We start from the raw sequence: 14,696 nt of genomic DNA on the forward strand, positions 1-14,696 counted from the left end.
TCATGTAAGAAATATCTTGCCTTTTTCAAGGCAAGACACCGAAATATTTACAAGTCCATAACCCGAAAATGGACTTAAGTAGAGGAGCTCTCGACGTTTACTCCGAAGCCCTCTATAGAGCACCCGGGGATATCAGAAGGTGGTTAGACCCTTAATTGTTCCCCCCGAGGTGACACGTAATCATTAGCAAAACCAAAGAAAAATCCTTTGTGGATCTAATGACAGAAGCAAAAAACAAACTGACAGGAAGAAAGGACATTGACATAAAAAGGATCAGACAGACTAGAGATCAAGGAATATCACTGGAGTTCGGTGGAGGACGGGAAATGGTGGAGGAAGTGAAATAACTCCTCTCGGATAATACATGTGTGTCGAGAGCGGTGGCAAAAGGAGGCATCGTGAAGAAAAGAATCTTGGTACAGGAAATCCCACCCAATACAACGGAGGAGGAGATCCAAAAGACTACGGAGAAAGCAGCTGGCAAAGAGCGGGCCTGTGACATCATAAAAATTTGGACCGAGACACGAGGCGAAGTAAGAGGGATGATGAGTGCCGTGATGGATGTGGATGAAGACGCGGTTGAAAAAATCTTGAAAATTAAACGAATAAAGGTGGACTACATATCCTGCCGAGTAATAGAATTAAGGGTAGAAATAGCGAGATACCTGAGATGTCTCGCCTTTGGACACAAACAATGTCTATTTGTTGTCGGGATATAAGGTTAGAACTACGCCTAAGAATGCTTCAATGTTACGTGTTCTCTACTCTTCTTTATGGCTTGGAAGCGTGGACACTAAAACAAGTCCATCTGAATAAGTTGGCCGTCTTTGAATTTTGGTGTTACAGAAAAATCCTACGAATATCATGGATTCAAAGAATGTCAAACGTGGAAGTAACTAGATATAAAATGAGGCTGAAATAATATTAACTATCAAAAGACGAAAACTTGAGTACTTAGGACATGTGATGAGAGGGCAAAAATACGCATTACTACAACTTATTATGCAAGGCAAAATTCGAGGAAAGCGAAATGTGGGAAGACGAAGAATATCCTGGCTTAAGGAGTTAAGGGAATGGTTTGAATGCAGTAGTGCAGAACTTTTTAGAGCGGCAGTCAACAGAGTCCGCATAGCCATGATGATTTCCAACCTTCGATAGAAGCTGGAGCTTAAAGAAGAAGAATGGCACTGCAAGGGACAGAACAAAAGAGGATATTACTTCCGATGTGGCAAAGAGGGTCACATAGCGCTGGAATGTAAGGAAGAAACAACTAGATGTCTCAACTGTAACGTGACTGGGCATGTGGCGAATTCAAGAATATGCCCAAAGTTCAACCGACTGGTTGAAAATAGGAATCTCTGAGGACTAGTCCCAAGAAAAGTACGTGAGTAGAAACAGTAGAAAGAGAGCGCGAAAATAGTCTAAGGCTTAGAAATGGCAAACACAGGAGGGAGTGCGGTTGGTCTGCTGTTATACTTCTCCAAACGTAACGGTGGGCGAGTATGAGATGAAGATGGACAAGATTGTGCAGGAAGTGGGAAACACAGGAGGAGAATGCGTAGTGCTGGGAGATTTTAACGCAAAAGCAGCGGAGTGGAGATCTACCATCGCGGCAGGATACTTACTGACTGGGTAGGTACTCTAGATCTAGTGGTACTGAACACAGGTCTGGAGCCTACGTTTGTTAGGAGAGGTACGGGTACGCACACTGACGTCACCATAGCGACACAAGGAATAGCTGTGAAAGCAAGAGGCTGGAAGGTTTTACCAGACTACACTGGAACTGAACATCAGTACATCGGGTTCTCGATAACCGGAACGGGGACCACTAACATGATCCATGCGTCCGGGACTTCGGGAGGCGGATGTGGCGATGGGAATGACTGGAAAGTATACGAGGAGCAGATTAAGTGGAGAGTGAGCATGATGCAGGGTCAATCACCGACGGTGGAAAGAAGCGATGGAAGGAAGCAACATAGGTCGCCAAGATGTCAACAGGGTGCCATACTGGTGGAATACGGACATCAAGGCACTAAGAAATGAATGTATAGCAATGAGAAGAAGGTTAATGATGTCAAGGGGCAGAGCAGGGATCAACCCGGAGTTGGAAAGAGCTTGGAAAGAGAAAGAGCTCTTTCCGGATGGCAGATGGCATGAAGTATGGAGGGATGAGGGAGCTGAGCGCACCGTATCTTTTACCATGGATGAACTTTTCGAGGCATTGGGTTTACTTAAGACGAGCAGGTCCCTCGGGGTGGATCGGATATCACCTGAGGCGGTGAAGGTCTAGGACGGGCGGAGCCTGCATGGCTTCTGGAACACATGAATGCTCTGCTGGAAGCACAGGCCTTTCCTGAGCCTTGGAGGACATCGAGGGTGGTACTGCTCCCAAAGACTGGGGAAAAGTATCGCCCCATCTGTCTTCTTCCTTGTATCGGTAAGCTGTATAAAACGATGTTGCGAGTACGCATAGACGACATGGTTGAGAGGTCAGGTGGGTTATCTCGGAGGCAATTTGGTTTCTGTAAAGGGAAAAGCACGATTGATGCAATCGTGAGTGTGCTCGAAGCATTGTGCAACAGAGGGGATGAACATCGCTGGGCGGCCCTAATGTTGTTGTTGTGTAATGATTAATGTGGTGGCGGAGTATCTGTCCGAGAGAAGGATTATGGTGGAAAAGGGCACGATCGTGGACGTGACGGCTGGGATCCCTCAGGGATCTATCTTGGGCCCGACGCTATGGAACCTGGCATATAACGGGGTTATGAACTGTGAATATAGAGAGGGTACAATCCCCTTTGCATTCGCAGATGACCTCGCTTTACTGGTAGTGGCCCGGGATGAACCAGATCTCAAATACGGGGTTTGGAAAGCAGGCGGCGTCGTAAAGAAATGGATGACCCAGCACGGACTGAAACTTGCGGCAGAGAAAGCCAAAGCCATTATTCTGAAGGGGAAAAGGAAAAGGCAAAGTGTTGAATTACAATGTGCAGGAGCATGTCTAACACCCAAGAAACACGTAAAGTACCTAGGAGTGACATTGCACCAGAATGGAAAATGGGGGGAGCACGTGCGGGAGGTGGCCCGGAAGGCTGAAATTAGTGCGGCTGCGTTGGGAAGAGTGATGTCCAACATTGGGGGACCCAAATCCGAAAGGAGGAGGGTCTTACACGGTGTTGTACAGTCGATCGTCCTCTACGCGACACCAGTCTGGAGCAGGGCGGTAGAGATATCGGCCTATAGGAGGCTCATGACACGAGTGGATAGAACAAGTATGTTGCGAGTGGCATGCGCCTACAGGACTGTGTCTGCAGCAGCTTTGTGGACCATCACTGGATGTGTTCCGTTGCATGTTCTGGCGGTGGAAAGAAAAGAGCTCTATGAAAGAAGAAGCCCCAGTCTTACTATGGCCGAGAGAAGACAGGTGAGGGAAAGGTCAATTGAAAGATGGCAAGACGAATGGCATAACACTGGAGGATGTGGCACAGTGGACGAAAATGCTGATCCCGAACATAAGAGATTGATAAGATAATTTTGTTACAGTGAGAGAAATGATTGAGAGAACGATTGAAAATAAAACAAGTTGGGCTAGTATACACAACTATATCCGTGCAGTTATCAAAAAAAAAGAAGAGGAAGAAAGACAGCTAAACCAACGGCAAAGGTAAGAGAGAAAGATGCTGGAAGTTGAAGGTAGAAAAGAGGGTCAGACTGTATGAGTTCGACTGTGTGGAAATGGTATATTAGGAAATGCCCGTCTGGGAGTGATATCGTACTAGGAGCGATGATGGTCTTTCACGCGCTACCTGATCGAAACAGGAAGCCTCCTTGCTGACAGTCTGTGGATGAATGAAGGTAATGCTTCGGAAGTGATGCCGGCCTTACAGCGGCCATTTCGCTTCCGGATCGCTGGATGACAGAGGAGAGTCTGGTTTAGCAGGTGGACGTTCGGCGTAGACCCGGCGATGAGAGGGCATTTTAAAGTACCTCGGGAACTATCGTCGGGAGTACGAACGAATCCTGCACTAAGGTTAGTCAGGCGGCGTCCTCGACTGAGATGTCTTTTGAAGATTTAAGACCCCCCCCTCCATAAAGACGAAAAAAAAAGTATCTGTTTATCGGTAAAGCTAGTAAAATTTTGGGCTACGAGGTTTAAATTTTTTGAGATAGGTACATTCATATTCGGATTGATTTGTTTAAACGTGTATGAATTTTTAAGGGATTAGGATTTTTCCATTGTATTTAATATTATTGAACATATTTGAATTTTATTTATTTCCTTCTACTACTATTTCTTATTAAACACTAATTATAAATAAAGGTATTTCTGAACTAAAATAGGAACCCTGAACTAGTAAATCAATTATTTTGAAAAAATGGATTAATAGTAAATCAGAGTTCAAAATCATTGATGACAACCATATATTTTGCACGGTTTGTACCAAACCAGTAGTTATTATGTTTAATTTAATTATTGTTTTAATTTTTAAATATTTTTCTAAAAATATAAGATAAATATAATTTTTCGTTAAAATGTAAGTTTTAGAATCGAACTCTCATTCATTATGAAAAACTCATTTATTTTAAAGCACTGATTTTAAAATTATTTTTAGCAAAGGTGTAAACACGGTTTTGACACTGACTTTTTCGTCATAAATTAGATACATTATTTTTACGATAAAAATTTGACATTTTACTAAAACCGATATTTTTAAAGAAAAATTGTACGATAAAAACTCAAAAAATTGTTTATATAGGAGATACTTCGGGAAACAAGTTTGATTAATGCTTTTTGTCCTTTAAAAATTGACTAAAGAAATCGCCCTTTGCCTTAATATCTTGTATATAAAATTTTAATAGAGGTGAAAACCAATTAAATAAGGTTATTATATTATATTAATTTTAAAGTGGCGAACTACTACTAAGTTTATTGGTTAACTTTTTATTTCCAATTTTCAGATTGTATGTGAAAAAAAGTTTCAAGTTAATCAACACTTGGGCAGTGTAACGCATAAATCTCGTGCACAAAAGCCTCAAGAGTTGTTTCAGCAGCTCATAATAACAAATAAAACGAAAGTTTCTTATCAACAAAATTTTAATATGGATCTCAGATAATATGGATGCAGTTTGCCGATTGGTTGCAATATTCCAATTGCAAAATTTTCCAAATTTTTTTTAAAAAGTACTGCAATAATGATGTTGTACAAGTTTTTTCTGCTACAACGAAAAAATATGTAGATTCCAGCATGCAATTTACTGTTGAAATGATTAAAACTGCAATTGGTAATAATCCAATATGGATATCTGTTGACGAGACGACTGATGTTAAAGGACGGTATATTGCAAATTTGGAGCAATATTGTTCTGAAGCTATTTTCTTGTGGCATTTTAAATTAATTACTATTTAACTGGGAATAAGCCACAATTAAAGGTTAAAATACGTTTATTGAACGAAGTGGAAATTGAAACGTCAATAAACGTATTTTAACCTTTAATTGTGGCTTATTCCCAGTTAAATAGTAATTAATTTGGAGCAAGTTTAAACAGGAGTAAGTGTTGCAGATATTTAGTTTCCTTTAACCCGGTATCTGGTTGTGTTGCTCTCAGGCAACACCATCTCTATAAGCACTTAAGTCCATTTCTACTATATATAGCTGTTACATGACAAGATAACAGTAATCAACAAGTCTTGTTAGTTGTATAAAACTGGTGAAGACATCTAAAAGTCAATCGAGATGTTTGAAAAAAATAATTTGAGTACGTAGGATACTAGTAGAGGTCTACGTGTAAGTGGGTGTGTCATAATTTTTACTGTCAAACATTTGTTGGAAGTATTCTGAGGTCAGCTTTTTACTTCTTATATAAAAAAGGTTGTTTTAGTGTAATTTTGTGCTATTTTTTGCTGTATATGGTAAGTAATCATATTATCTTCTTAAATAAATATCATGTAGCTCTCAGCCAACATTGTCAGTTGAGTAATTGTGTTTTTTTTCAGGAATAATCAAAACTATCGAAAATATCTACCAAAACAACACAATAAAAGTAAAAGTGCAAGAAGAACTAACCGACCCTATTGAAGCTGGCAATGAAATAAGACAGGACGATTCCCTGTGTCCTCCATTTTTCAACCTAATTATGGATAAAATAATAAAAAAGTAAGAACTAAAAAAAGATACCAAATGGGAGAAACACAACTTAAAATAATCTGCTATGCAGACGACGCAATACTACTCCCTCAAAGTGAAGACTATTTACAACGTATGTTGCAGCAATTTAAGATAACCGAAAGAAAATTTAACATGTTAATTTCCCCAAAAAAGACAAAATGCATGGTTACAACAGCAAATTTATTAAAATGTAAATGGGAGCTGGAAGGAAGATAATAGAATAAGTGATGGAGTTTAAATATCTAGGCATCACATTATCTAGCTACAGAAAGCTCGAAACTGAATAGAAGATCAAGTGAATAGAGCTGACAGGCTCCCTTGAATGAAATAATGTGGAGAAATAAAAATATCGGGCAATAAATGAAAGAAGAATTTACAAAACAGTCATCAGACCAATAATGACATACGCGACAAAAACACGACCTGACACAGAGAGGACAAAATGGACGTTAGAAATAGCAGAAATGCAAACACGTGACACAATGTGACACGAGTATTTTATATACAAAATTTGCCACTCAAAAAAGTAAACCCGGATTTTTGGAATATTCATTGGATTTTGCGAAAATGCTAAAACAGGTCGATTTTTATTCTAAAGGGGTCATGTTTTAATAATACAGATATCTGTCAAGTGTCAACCCCATCCCTTCCAGCACCCTAACCCCTAAATTCTAAAATTTGGGTTGATTAGGCACCAAGGTTATTTTTTTGCATGGAATGGGGTTTAGATATTTTTGAATGCTTCCATCGATTTAAGTTTTGTGGCAACGACATACACTCGTATAATATCCGTCCATGATTATGGGACACTTTCGATCGTCTTTCTTACCAAAAAGCCCAACATTCAATTCACGATGAAAGTTGAGTCTAAAGCGTCTTTGCCATTCCTTGATGTTCTTATGCAGAAACACCCACCTCACAGTTTTTCCGTTTCCGTGTACCGGAAACCCATCCATACAAACCGTTATCTCAATGCCCAGTTACATATCACCTTGCCCAACTCAATTCAGTTATCAACACTCTTATTTCCCGTTCCATAAGACTTAGCGACTACAATCACAGATCATCCGAAATCAATTTAATAAGGGAAACACTTGTTGCCGAGAGGGGGCATTTGGGCCTGTAGGACCCATCGCCGGCTCGTCGGACTTTTTCCTGTCACCGGAATTGGAACGGGTGTTTACCATCTTCGTTTGTCGCTAGTGAAATGGGTCAGTACTGTTGCCGTTACAGAATAACCGTTACAGCGACAAGTATCTGTTACAGGTAACGGTTCCAAGGAACAGTTACAAAATAACAGATCAAAAATGGAACACAGAACAGGTAAAATAATCTAAGTATTCCTTGACTTACGGAAGGAATAACTTGGTAAACAATAAAATAAAATGGTATGATAAATGTAGTGCAAAGAATATGTTTCTAAGTGTTTCTTGACTTACGGAAGAAACAGCTTAGAATGAAAAGTAAAAATGTACAAGATCAAAGAATAGAAAAATGCAGAAATATGAGTAAAAATACACAAGGTAAAAGAATGCAGAAATGTTCTTAAGTGTTTCTTGACTTACGGAAGAAACAACTTAAGAGAGGAATATAAACAAATGAAATAAGTAAATATAAAACAATATGTGAAAATATGTCTAAGTGTTTCTTGACTTACGGAAGAAACAACTTAGAACAGAAAAACAACAAGAGAATCAAATATGCAATAGAAGAATATAAATATTTACAAGTGTTTCTTGACTTACGGAAGAAACGACTTGTAATATAGAATAAAAAAAAATAAAATGCAAAAATAAGAATACAAATATTTACAAGTGTTTCTTGACTTACAGAAGAAACAACTTGTAATAAAAAATAAGAAAATAAAATGCGGAAAAGATATAGAAATATAGCTAAGTGTTTCTTGACTTACGGAAGAAACGACTTAGCGTGAAAATGAAAATAACAGGGACAAGTATACGAAATATCAGAAATAAGAGTGCAAATATGGAAATACTTCTAAGTGTTCTTTTGACTTACCGGAAAAGAACGACTTAGACACACAATGAACCACAAGTGAAATATCAGAAAAATATTTCTAAGAGTTCTTTAACTTACCGGAAAGAACTACTTAGACACAAATACAAGAAATATAAACAATCAAAAATAATCAAATAAAATAGTAAATAAATCAATACATGAACAATAGTAATATTCTAACCTGAAAAGGTCTGAATATACGACAAATGCTAAAATAAGAAGGTACACAGGAAATCAGAAATAAAGCAATAGCTCAAGTTGATACAATAAAGCACCGACTAGGTCTACAGTAAGAAGAGGCAAGCTCGACTGACCGATGAGAGAAAATCTACCTGCTTTTATGTAAAACAAATCCTTTGTTTTACGTAGCGAAAGTGGAATTTCCCTACATCGAATCAATTAGAAATTTGGATTTGGCCAACCTTGGAATTCCCAAGTATTTTAACCGATATCCAAATTCCTTGATGCGTCGAGGACATCCCCCCTCCTCTGAAAGACCTAACGGTGCTAAAAAAATTTATTAATAAAAAAAAATCAAACAATACAATAATACAAAAAGTCCTTAACCTAAAAAAAAGAAATACAATACAAAGAAATACAAAGAAATACAATTCAAACTTACGCTAGCGACTAAGATATGTTACACTTAACTATTATAATATCCAGATGGCCCAGGTGGTCCCGGTGGTCCAGGTGGTCCAGGTGTTTCGGCCAGGCTACTTAATTCACCCGGCTGGGGCCTTACGACGTTTCAGAACACGTAGAGTTACTCGATTCACCCTGGTGTCTGTAACGTTTCGTAACAGGGCCCCGTTATCCTCAGCTGTTCTGGCAGGGCTACTTAATTCACCCTCAGGAAGGTCTTACGACGTCGTGAAGATATAAGGTTACTCAGTTCACCTTGATATCTACACGTGTCGTAATAAACCTTAATCCTGCTCTGGAGGTTCGTCCCTAGGTGGAGGAGCAGCGCGGATGTCATCTACATGGATGGTCCTATTCACGTCCCGGTCGCGGTGTATCTCATAGGTATGATCGCCTAGCACCTTCAGGATCGTGTGTGGTCCCGTCCATGTCGGTCCGAAGTTCCCTCGGACGTGGTTCCTCACCATGACCTGCTCTCCTTCGATGAACCTCCTGGCGGGTGGAGCGTTAGGGTTGTCAGGAAACATGTTCCTCGCATATACAGTGGCCTTTTGAACCGCTCTGGCAACCCTTTCGTCTCGTCTGGCTGCGGTGTTTGCCAGACGATGCTCACGCTGTGTTTCTTCTGCGCGCCGTGGCAGATAGCCTAGCAGAAGTTCAGCGGGTGTTTCCTGGGTGGCCTCGTTCCTCCGTGTCCTTAGGCTGAACATGATGTCAGCCAGGTAGGATTCCCATTTCGGATCATTTGCAGTTTTGCATCGGGCGCGGAGTCCCTTTTTGAGCTCCTGAGCTCGGCGTTCAACCGGGTTGGCCCTCTGGTGGAAGATAGGGCTAAATTCGGCTTTGATGTTGTGCCGTCTCAAGAATCTCTCCCATGCATCTGTCCGAAATTGGGCTGCGTTGTCCGTGATGAGGGTGGTAGGTTTCCCCCAGCGGCCGCAGATTTCCTCCTGGAGGAACTGGATGATGTCCCGGCTTTTTGTAGATTGGACGCATCGATATTCCACCCAGTTGCTCAAGCAATCTGTCGCCAAGAGGATGTAGCGGTTGCGTGTTCCTCTGGCTGGTGGATATGGTCCCAAAATGTCGAAGGACACTCTCTCCCAGGGGTTGGCGGGTTCCCTGGGCATCACAGGAGCTGCTGGTTGTCGTGGAGCAGCTTTGGTCCTCAAGCAGGTCAGGCAGGACTTGACGTAGGCGCGAACATCCTTTGATAATGTGGGCCAGTAATAGATATTTTTAATGGCCCGGATGGTCTCGTCTTGTCCTGGGTGGTTGGCCTCCTCTGAGTCGTGATAGACCTTCATCACGTCCTTCCGGAGGGATGGGGGTACTATCAGCGTCCTGTGGTCTGGTCCAGCGTTGTAGTAAGCGGCGTTATCGACTAGTGTGAATTCACGGAGAAGGTTTTCTTCGACTTCGTTCCGTGGTCCACGTCCGGAGATCTCTAGGTAGCGTCTCCGAAACCGCTGCATACCGTGGTGTGTCTGGTGGCTTCTCCGGATTTTATCCTGGAGTGGTAGGTCAACCAGATCATCTAGGATGGGGTTGGTGTCTTCATCCTCGTCGACGTCCTCCATCATACATAGTAGAGGAAAGGACTCGTCTTCCTCCACGTCCGTTGTAGGCCAGCTAAGTCGCACCACTTCCTCGTCTTGGTCAGCTTCTTCTTCTCTCTCCGTGGTTGGGTTCCTGGACAAGTGGTCAGGGAGTTCGTTCTCCTTCCCTGGGATATGTATCACGGTGAAGTTGAACTCCTGAAGTAGCAAGGCCCATCGGGATAGTTTGGCCTTGTCTTCCTTGAACCGATGGAGCCACAGGAGAGCCTGACTGTCGGTGTACAGCGTGAAGTTCTGATCCTGGAGGAAGTGCTTGTACCTCTTGAGTGCCCAAACTAATGCGAGGCACTCTTTCTCGTTAATATGGTAACGGGTTTCTGCTGGTTTTAACTTCGTGGAGGCATATGCGATGACTCTCTTGTCGTCTTGGGTTCCTTGGAACAGGACTGCGCCCATGCCGACATCGGAGGCATCCGTCTGGAGGCAGAAGGGTTTGGACGCGTCTGGTCGGTGGAGTAGGAGATCTCCCTCGATTTCGATCTTGAGACGTTGGAAGGCGGCTTCTGCGGCGTCGTTCCAGTGCATCCGTCTCTTATTACCCTTGGTGAGGTCCGTCAAGGGTGTTATGATGTCCGAAAATCGAGGGATGAAATCCCTTAACCAGTTGGCTGTCCCGATGAAGCTTCGCAGTTGCTTCATCGTCCGTGGAGTGTCGAATCCTTTGATTTTCTCCACATGCTTCTCCAGAGGTTGGGTGTTGGCAGAGGTGATTTTGTGTCCTAGGTACTCCAGTTCGTCTGCTGCGAATTTACACTTTTTTAGGGATGCCCATAGTCCGTGTGTCCGAAGTCTCTCTAGAACCAGGCGGAGGTGGTTCTGGTGTTGGGTCCAGTCTTCTGAATAGATGATAATATCATCCATGTATACCTTGATGAAAACATCGATGTATCCTGCGAAGACTGAAGTCACGAGCTTCTGGAACACAGCTGGTCCGTTCTTGAGGCCGAAGGGCATTACCGTAAATTCGTATGAGGACCCGTCAGGCAGGCTGAACGCTGTCTTCGGGCTGGAGTCCTTGTGCAATGGGACTTGCCAAAATCCACTCTTCAGATCTAAGGTGGTGAAGATCTGAGCCGAGCCAATCTCTTTGATGGAGTCGTGGATTGGTGGCATGCTGGAAGCTTCGTCGATGGTCACGTTGTTAAGCTTCCTATAGTCTACGCAGAAACGGGGGGTGCCATCCTTCTTGGTTACAATAACCACCGGGCTATTGTAAGGAGATTTGCTGGGGCGGATGACTCCTGCGGCTAGCATCTCTCTCACCTCTTTGGCCATTATCTGCTTCTTCTCCGTAGAATATTTATAGGGCTTAACGTTGATAGGCGTGGCGTCGGTCACTTCGATTTTCATTTCGGTGGCCTTGGTGGTCGGCTGACGTAGACGGTCGTCGAAAACGTCATCGTACTCTTGAATCAACTTTTCAACTTGTTGCAAAGCGAAGGATGGAGCTTGATGGGGTTCCAGCCGCTGCGTCCTGGATTGCCTTTTTGCTGGGTTCTTCCAGTAAATGGTGGTTCTGCAGGTGGTACCGACGTGTAGACATTTACGTGGTATGTCTACATTGGCCTCTTCCTGTTCCAACCAAGGCATCCCTAACACAACGTCGTGGTTCAAGTCCTCCATAACCACGCAGTTGACGGTTGAATCCAGAGTCTCGATGTTAATCTTGACTTCAGCAGTCCCTAGGGTGCGGGACGTGCTGCCCGTGCACGCCAGCTGAACCAATCCTGATCCTCGTTGCAGGTCCCGTCTCTGGATCAATCTCTGGTGAATGAAGTTCCCAGATGCACCGGTGTCGACTAAGATCTTCACACGTTGTCCGTTGATCCTTCCATGGAGTTGGGGGAGGCCTGTCGTCGAGGGTCGTGTCTGAATCGGGTTCAGTTGGGGCACCATCTTCACAACAGGGTTTAGTTGGCGCCCCTGTTGGCGTTTCCCTGGTTCTGAGGTAGTGGAGGTGGTGGTTGGCTCATCGGTGGCATCCTGGACTGTCTGTTGGGGTTCCTCCATTCCTCGATCGCTTCAGGGTGGCGTGGTGTGTTGTTTTGACGTGGGGGACGGTAGTGCTGTCGCTGTCGGGATTGTTGCTGGGATTGATGTTGGGGTTTGTTAGCGACGGTGTTCCGGCGGGTATCAGCTTCCATTCCTTGGGCTATTGTTAGGAGGTCCTCCTCGGTCTTTGGAATGTTCACTCGTAGGCAGATCGCGATGTCGGGTCTCAGTTGGTTTACGATGGTGATACACCTCTGGTCCTCAGGGGTGTATGGTGTGAGACGTCTGAATAAGGCTGCTTTACCGTTGATAAAGTCCTCCGTGGGTTCATCCTTCCGTTGATGTTCTCCATGAAGTTTCGACGTGAGGGCTGAGAGCAAAGCGGGGTCGTTGTACTTCCTCAGGAGACGGTCTCGGAAGGTGTCGTACGGTAGGTCTGTGTGGGAAAACTTCTGGGCCCATTTCTTCGCGTCGCCGTGGAGTGAGTTGTCGATGAGGTAATCTATCCAATTGTCCTCGTCCACGTCGTATTTTGTCAAGAAGGTCTCGGCTTTGGTTAGAAAGCTGAGAGGGTTTTCAGTGTCCCGGCCTGAGAACTGAGGGGGCTTCATATATGAAATCCTGGGCTTCGGTGGCTCAGGATGAGGCATCTGGGGTGTGGTGCCTTGAGTGGTCGATAGGGCCGTCATCGCTTGCATAAGGGCAGAGATGAAGTCAGCTGTGGAAGGCTGACTCGAAGACGGTCCTGGGGTCGTGGATTCGGTTTTAGTGGGTTGGGCGCCATGTTGCCGAGAGGGGGCATTTCTCAATGCCCAGTTACATATCTCAATGCCCAGTTACATATCACCTTGCCCAAATCAATTCAGTTATCAACACTCTTATTTCCCGTTCCATAAGACTTAGCGACTACAATCACAGATCATCCGAAATCAATTTAATAAGGGAAACACTTGTTGCCGAGAGGGGGCATTTGGGCCTGTAGGACCCATCGCCGGCTCTTCGGACTTTTTCCTGTCTCCGGAATTGGAACGGGTGTTTACCATCTTCGTTTGTCGCTAGTGAAATGGGTCATTACTGTTGCCGTTACAGAATAACCGTTACAGCGACAAGTATCTGTTACAAGTATTCCTTGACTTACGGAAGGAATAACTTGGTAAACAATAAAATAAAATGGTATGATAAATGTAGTGCAAAGAATATGTTTCTAAGTGTTTCTTGACTTACGGAAGAAACAACTTAGAATGAAAAGTAAAAATGTACAAGATCAAAGAATAGAAAAATGCAGAAATATGAGTAAAAATACACAAGGTAAAAGAATGCAGAAATGTTCTTAAGTGTTTCTTGACTTACGGAAGAAACAACTTAAGAGAGGAATATAAACAAATGAAATAAGTAAATATAAAACAATATGTGAAAATATGTCTAAGTGTTTCTTGACTTACGGAAGAAACAACTTAGAACAGAAAAACAACAAGAGAATCAAATATGCAATAGAAGAATATAAATATTTACAAGTGTTTCTTGACTTACGGAAGAAACGACTTGTAATATAGAATAGAAAAAAATAAAATGCAAAAATAAGAATACAAATATTTACAAGTGTTTCTTGACTTACAGAAGAAACAACTTGTAATAAAAAATAAGAAAATAAAATGCGGAAAAGATATAGAAATATAGCTAAGTATTTCTTGACTTACGGAAGAAACGACTTAGCGTGAAAATGAAAATAACAGGGACAAGTATACGAAATATCAGAAATAAGAGTGCAAATATGGAAATACTTCTAAGTGTTCTTTTGACTTACCGGAAAAGAACGACTTAGACACACAATGAAACACAAGTGAAATATCAGAAAAATATTTCTAAGAGTTCTTTAACTTACCGGAAAGAACTACTTAGACACAAATACAAGAAATATAAACAATCAAAAATAATCAAATAAAATAGTAAATAAATCAATACATGAACAATAGTAATATTCTAACCTGAAAAGGTCTGAATATACGACAAATGCTAAAATAAGAAGGTACACAGGAAATCAGAAATAAAACAATAGCTTAAGTTGAAACAATAAAGCACCGACTAGGTCTACAGTAAGAAGAGGCAAGCTCGACTGACCGATGAGAGAAAATCTACCTGCTTTTATGTAAAACAAATCCTTTGTTTTACGTAGCGAAAGTGGAATTTCCCTACATCGAATCAATTAGAAATTTGGATTTGGCCAACCTTGGAATTCCCAAGTATTTTAACCGAT

At 42.4% G+C, this 14,696-nt stretch overlaps 1 protein-coding gene across 1 annotated transcript in view; it reads right to left on the reverse strand.

Moving 5' to 3' along the window:
• LOC140449703 (proton-coupled amino acid transporter-like protein acs) overlaps nt 1-14,696 on the reverse strand; it is a 131,814-nt gene that overhangs the window by 18,390 nt on the left and 98,728 nt on the right. The window lies entirely within an intron of this gene.

The sequence above is a fragment of the Diabrotica undecimpunctata genome, chromosome 9 (assembly GCF_040954645.1).
Source record: "Diabrotica undecimpunctata isolate CICGRU chromosome 9, icDiaUnde3, whole genome shotgun sequence".
Lineage (NCBI taxonomy): Eukaryota > Metazoa > Arthropoda > Insecta > Coleoptera > Chrysomelidae > Diabrotica > Diabrotica undecimpunctata.